The sequence below is a fragment of the Dipteris shenzhenensis genome, chromosome 33 (assembly GCF_047967505.1).
Source record: "Dipteris shenzhenensis isolate YYH24624 ecotype China chromosome 33, Dip_SZ_1.0, whole genome shotgun sequence".
Taxonomy (NCBI): Eukaryota; Viridiplantae; Streptophyta; class Polypodiopsida; order Gleicheniales; family Dipteridaceae; genus Dipteris; species Dipteris shenzhenensis.
This window is the reverse complement of record NC_141628.1, coordinates 41,457,401-41,464,376: the sequence shown is the minus strand read 5'-3', so window position 1 is coordinate 41,464,376 and position 6,976 is coordinate 41,457,401.

Below are 6,976 nucleotides of genomic sequence, written 5' to 3'. Positions count from 1 at the left end.
TAGCAAAGATAGTGTAACTTAATGTTCTTGTCATCCTCCATTCCCAAGATCAATGATTCTTCCACACTACTCTCTACCTTTCTCTGTTCTTGTACCTTTGACTGAATATTCATATGCATTTTTACTTGATTGAAGGTCTCATCATCTATGTCCTTGATAGTTATTGTTATTTGAAAGCACATAGATAGGGATTCCTTGGGGTCAAATGCCTCTTCAATAGTGATGCCTTTTTCTTCAAAAAAAAATTCTTCCTTAAGGTCTTCCTTTGCCTCTTCATATATATCTTCTGGAGCTCCATAATAAACATGTAGGAACATAGCAAAAGAAAGACTTTATTCTAAGATCCTACATCTTCTAGAATAGGTGAGTTTAAGTCCCTTGCAAAGTTTAGTGTCTATCTGATCCCATTTGCATGATTAGAATACCACCGGTGCATTATTTTGAACCAGAAGAGGGGATGCATGGGCAAAAACATGGAAATGTTCAACCTTGACCACACAAATGGGATCCGATGGCTAGGATATTTTGCACTAGAATTAAAATACATGATTTTGAGTCCCTTGCAAAGTATTATGGCCATTAGGTCTCATTCAAGCATGACTAGAATAGTACCGGTGCCTTATTTTGAACCAGAAGAGGTGAACGTACATGATATATAAGGGTTTATACATTGTGACCCCCAAGAATGCATCGATGATATTCTAGTCATGCAAATGGGACCCGATGGCCATGATACTTTGCAAGGGAATTAAAATCACCTAGATTGAGGCCGGTACAAAATATCATGGCCATCAAATCTCATTTTCAAGCTGAAGACAAAACATGGATTTTCCTTATTGAAATGGAACCTACAAGGACCCGGAAGTAGAGGGGAGAAATGGAGAAGACAGAGAATAAGAGGAGCCAGCTTCCCCACAACCAATTTTTAAACAGAAATACTATTGTAGAGAAAACAACGAATGGACAAATCGAGTACTATATTATGCACGAGATTTTAATTCAAGAATGAGGTGACTCTCTGGTTAATAAAAAGTGGCGAACCAGCAGAAGCGTCAGTCTGCTTCGCAAAAACATGGAGAACATAAAACCAGAAACGGAAATAGGAAGAGAAGGTCGTCTGTCAGGCTGCTAGAAGAAATGGAAGCGTGGAGAAGATAGGAAATGAAAACTCAACAGAACTGCGTCAGTCTGCCTGCATACCCGTCCTCATGCTCCTAATCAATCGTTGCATACAAATAACTAGTTAATCTTCTGCATGCAGATACCTTCGACTCCATAAGGTAAATCCTAATCAAGCGGTGCATAAATATAACTAATCATTCGTGTGCATGCAGATAACTTCGATCCCATCATGTGAATTTGCAAGCTTTTTGAGTGGTTCACCAGCGCACAGTTTTGCAGGAACGGGGGTAGAAGGGTGCATGCAGGTACCTTCGATTCCATTACGTGAATTTGCAAGCTTTTCGAATCGTTCACCAGCACACAGTTTTGCAGGACCAGGGGTAGAAGCACGTTCCAACACTTCGGGACATGCCTTAGCAAGACCTACAATCACTAAGAAACTCTAAGATCGGGAATTATGAAAAGAAAAATGAAGAGTGAAAGCAAAATCAAGCGAGAAACAGCAGGTCCAGCGATAGTTTTCTCTTCAAACCTCTCACAAATGCACAACTGTCTGTGTCCATGTCATCGGTGGAACCAGCCATTTCAACGATCAGAATACTACGATATGGAGATGAGGCAATGCTATGCAACCACACTATATGAGTGCTTAAATAGAAGACCATAAGTAATTGCACCCACACAAGTTCTCCGTGTTTTGATCGCGCAAAAAAAACGTTTGCTTCTTGCAGCTAATACGATTAGAGATACAATGAATTCATTGCAAGAGGAACCACGCCGAACCAAATGAGCAAATAGCCAGGATCCAAAAATACGTCAAATACTTCCTTGCCTTCAATGCAAAGAATAATCAGAATCCGATTATCAGAAACCATAATTAAACGAAACACATGAATGAAGGACCCGCCATGGAGTGTGCAAGATACTGGACATGGCGCGCGAACGAGACCATGTAACTATGGAACCAGAAAACGGAATGAGAAAGTTCGCAGCCACAGTCTCGTAAACAGCGAGGACAGTTCGCCAAATCCCAATTCATCGCCATGCAGAAACACGCATGCAGAGTTCCAGCCAGGCTCTCTATGTGGACCAATGCAAATATAAGCACACAAAAGTTCACGAAAAATTGTATTTTCTACTTTGGAGAAACAGCGCCGTTGCTTGGGCTACGCCCAAGGGTAGGCCAAAAAGAACTAGGCACGGGTTTGGGCGGAAGAGGACAAATCCTCGATTTTGTCTTTCACGTGTGGCCCTCATAGTTGTGCAAAGAAGAAGCTGATTCTGATGCTTTTGAGACTGAAGTAGACAGCGCGTTGACATGCTGCCCATTTTGGTATGACAAGCATAAAAGTTGGGCTCTTCTTTGCTTCATGAGGAGACTATCATTTAGGTAGCATTTCGGATGCTAATACTTGCAATATGTCAGAGACATGGCATCATTTCAAAATTTTAAGAGGTGGGGATCACGTGGGGACAAGGACACATGTCATCCTTCCATGTTTTTGCATCCCTAAAAAAGGGCAACCCATTATAGTTGCCAGGGTCTAGAGGCCATGGTCTAGGATGGGAGAAAAAGTGGCTGCTCCCATTCTAAATCCATCAAAAAGATTCCCATGCCAGCCCCATCTAGGTGCTAAGGCCCTAAATACATGGAGGGAGCTCTACAATGAGTCTGTATGTGAGAGCTGGTTGGCTTGCCCATTCTTGTCCTAAGCATTTAGAGGCACTTCAATCCATGGTAATACTAAAAGGCAACTTTTCAATGGTGCCAAAATTGAGCACTCTCCATTTTGGAATTGCAAAATGGAGCATCAATGGAACTTTCTCTTACCCTTGAAAAATGTGCCAAGCTACATAAAAAATCCTTCACCAGCGGCACACCATTGGCATCATGCGCACTAACCCTAATTTGTCTTAGTGATCCTCATTCCTTAGTTCTGATGGGTTGGTCAACTAAAGTGAATTGAGTGGTACACCTTGGCAAGGAATGTGTTGCTCTCTGCTCCACATTAAAACTACTCTTTAGGGCATGGTTACACATGTCCCCTACTTCTCCAATCAAGCAAAGAGGTCCAAGAAAAAGAAGGAAGCAGTTCGTATGATAGAGGGAAGTATAGTCCCTCCTCTTTATGCATTAAATGCTCTTGTAGCCAATAGGATGGCCTCTACAAGCTTGACACCTCCTTTACTCAATTAAATGCACATGCAACACCAACACCACCAACAAAAGGGACAAATTTGTTGCTTGCAAACCAAGTTGAATTAAACTTCACTCCAAGAATTCAGCTCATTTTTTATACTTTTTTTGATGGTAAATACAGTTTAAATTTTTTTCAAACTCTAATATCCATGGAAAAAAGTATTTTATTAGCATCGATATTAGCATCGGTATTTAAGTCAAAATTTCAATCGATATATAGATTTTTGATGCTAATAGTAATAGCGGTAATATCGACACACACATCAACGATTTCTTGATTTTTTTCTAGGTTCCTTTTGATGCTTTTTTTGATGGTACTATCGAGTCTGGGACCCAATTTTCGAGGACAATACCGAGCCAATATTGTTGCTGGTAATAAATCTCGAAGCTTTATTGATGCTTTTTTTTTGGACAAAATGTTTTTAGGGCCCTAGTTTGCTCTTTTATAAAGGTATGTATTACACTGTAATGGGCATTGTATTGTATTGTTTATAATTCTTCATTATAAAATTGTCCTCTTACATCATATGAGGTAAAATATTGACACTATATACAGGTCTACACTGTCTCTGTATGTCCGTCATCAATAGGCAGATGGGTAGAATGTAATGCCATGTGCTTCAGCATCCTACCGGAGAGCTTCTCTTAAGTATTCATCTCTGTCTTCCTATTCAACTAGCCGGCACATGATTTGCACGATTAGTATATATATCTTTGAGAGCATTTCTAAAAAACTAAATGTAATAAGGGCTTATATTGAGAAACAGTACAATTTCTCCTCTCTCCTCGAGTAGGTTCATTAGAGTTTTTGTGTTGTTGTTGTATGCATACCTGTCCTCCTCATCCGTACATTCCCGGCCCATTTTCATAAACCAATATCATAAGAATACATGTTAGCTTTAGTGATTGACATGCTACCCAAAATTATACACTAAAAGGGAAAAGAAGAGGTACGTTAGTTTTCAATCTCGAAGTGAAATGTAAAACCTCATCAAAAACATCCAAACATGAGGAGCACAAAACTTCCCCACCCAAAAAAGACATTATTGATGTTATTGTGATAGATTAGTTGTGCCAAAGTCTAGTTTATTAAATTCTAAATTTGTTGACTACAACACAATTTTTGGAGTTGTTTATTATTGCATATGAAGAAATCTTCTTTTTTATATTATGCTATTTCATTTGAGAGAACTTCTTTGTTATATGATCATTATTAACATATTATAAAAGTCAATAGCATGTTAATGTGAGAATTGATCATTTAACAACTTTGAAATGTTCTAATCTTTCCATCTTAATGTAAGAATTGATTCTTCTATTACTTTGAAATGTCTATTAAAACATTCTTTATTATCATGTTAGAATTTCAAGGTAATATTAAATAAATACCAATATCAATTACATTTGAAAGTACTATGTAAACAACTTGATTTATTGAGAAAAAGTACTTTTTTCAAGTTTAAACAGTGTTATTGCAACAAATAGCACCTCATTATGTCACAAATTTTTCTTTGCAGCAAGTAAGCAACTGATGTGCAAGGAAGAGAATGATGAGGTCAATTATCACAATGGCCCTAATATTGCAATTAATTTTTGACTATCACCTCATTCTTTCCCATTGAATGCAAAAGCAATCATTCCATCTAAGGAGAACTTTGTAGGGGGGAGGGAATTCATTGATATCACTCACCATTACACAATTATCAGATTGCAATCCTCAAAGATTTGTTTTCGAGGGGAAGTTGCTTTGTAAGTATGGAACTTACAAAGTAGCAAATCCTAAGTACCCAACTTTCTTGAAAGAGGATCACACTGATAGATTTTTCTCGCACACTATCACATTGCTTATTCCTTCGACTTACATTAGCCAATTTGTAATTTTTTTACAAGTTGGAGAGTTTTATGGAATAGAAGGAGCTAGCGTTGTGTTGAGAGGAGCAACTGAGGGTGGGACATCTAGATTCTCTTTGCTACTTGATGCTACTACATGCATCATATGAGGTGAACCCTTTGAGGGAAATCTTAGCTTGTTGCCCGATCATTCCCTTTGCACATATGTGTCTTTGGCTGCTGAGATGATTAACTTTGGCAAGCATAACATAGCAAGTGTGATGGGGACACTTGCAATTGTTATCATCAAAATTGCAACTGAAGAAGGAATGGCAGACCAAATAATTATTGCAGATGGACCACGAGATGAAGACAGAGCTGCTGTAAGTTAATAGTATTTTCGTTCTATTGTTTTCTATTACAAAGTAAATGTTGCAAATTTTTCTTATGTCCCAACACTTTGGTTTTGTAGCTATCATCTGTGAACGAGAGAAAACCTACCCTCACTCAACTTGAGCAAGAATTTCATGATGAGAATGTGGTTATGTACATCTTGAAAAATGTTTCTTTCTTGAAGGCTAAGAATACCATATGTGTTTTTTACTTCACCATTTTGGCAGAGGTGCTTGATGGCTCCACGAAAGAAAGCTTGAAAGAAGCTTTCTTTGGTCAAGTTTCTTGCCTTGGCTATGGAACAAAGGTGCCTACTCTAACACAAAATTTTGTTTTCCACCCACACAACAAAAATAACACAATGATTTCTATTCAAATTTGCAGATATCAGGCATATTGTACTTCACCAATGTCAATGCAGATCTTGTGGAGCATATGTGTGAGACTTGTGGAGACCATGTGAGCAGAGATCCCCTACACCCATTTTGCTACTCTTGCAAGAGCCCAGAAGGGATCATGCAAGTCCATACCTTGACAGGAGACATTGTTCAATGCAACAGCAAACAAGTTCCAGTCCATATTAAAGGCCCATATGTAGACATTGTACTTTCATTGAGCATGCCTTTTCTTCAAATGTATGAGGAAGATCTAATGATGGCATGAAACAAGCTTAACATATGCAAACCTGGTGGAAACTTCACTATTAATAGTTTTGGTGCTGATATAGCATATGAACCAAATGTATGAATTATTTGTACACTTTAATGATACATTTTGGTTTTATATTATTCTCGCTTGATTATTTCATTTCAGTGTACTTTTGAGCAAATAAGCTTTTAAGAAACATTATCCACAGTATGGATATGCAATTGCTTCTTAAGAAAAAACAATTAGCAACACTTATTTCATTAATTTTGGACTCATATGTCTACTTTTGGACTATTCCTTAAAATCCTTCCCAACTGAAAAGTTTACTTTATGAAACTGTCATTCGAGAATCAAAAGTTTACTTTCTGGCACTATCATTTTCACATAAGACATTTCAAAATATCTCTCTACAATGTTGTACAAATAATGCAAAAACTACTATTAAATCCTAAATTTGTATTTCTTGTTTATAAGAATCATATTCTTAAAATAAAAAATCCGAGTTATTAGTTTAAATCCATGAAAAACCATGCTATTGAGGATTCACAACATTTTAAAAATGTATACATAAGAGACCTGTAAGACTCTTTTTACTTTCAATGCAGAAAACTATAACACTCTTGAATATTCAAGAAATTAAAAGGTTTATATACACATGAGACATGATGGAAGCCTCTTTTGTACTCCAAAAAATAGCAATAGCTATGCTTGCAATTTTACATTATCATGTCATAAGTTTTACAACAAATATTGCTCTGGATGAGTCTTTGTACGAAGGATCTC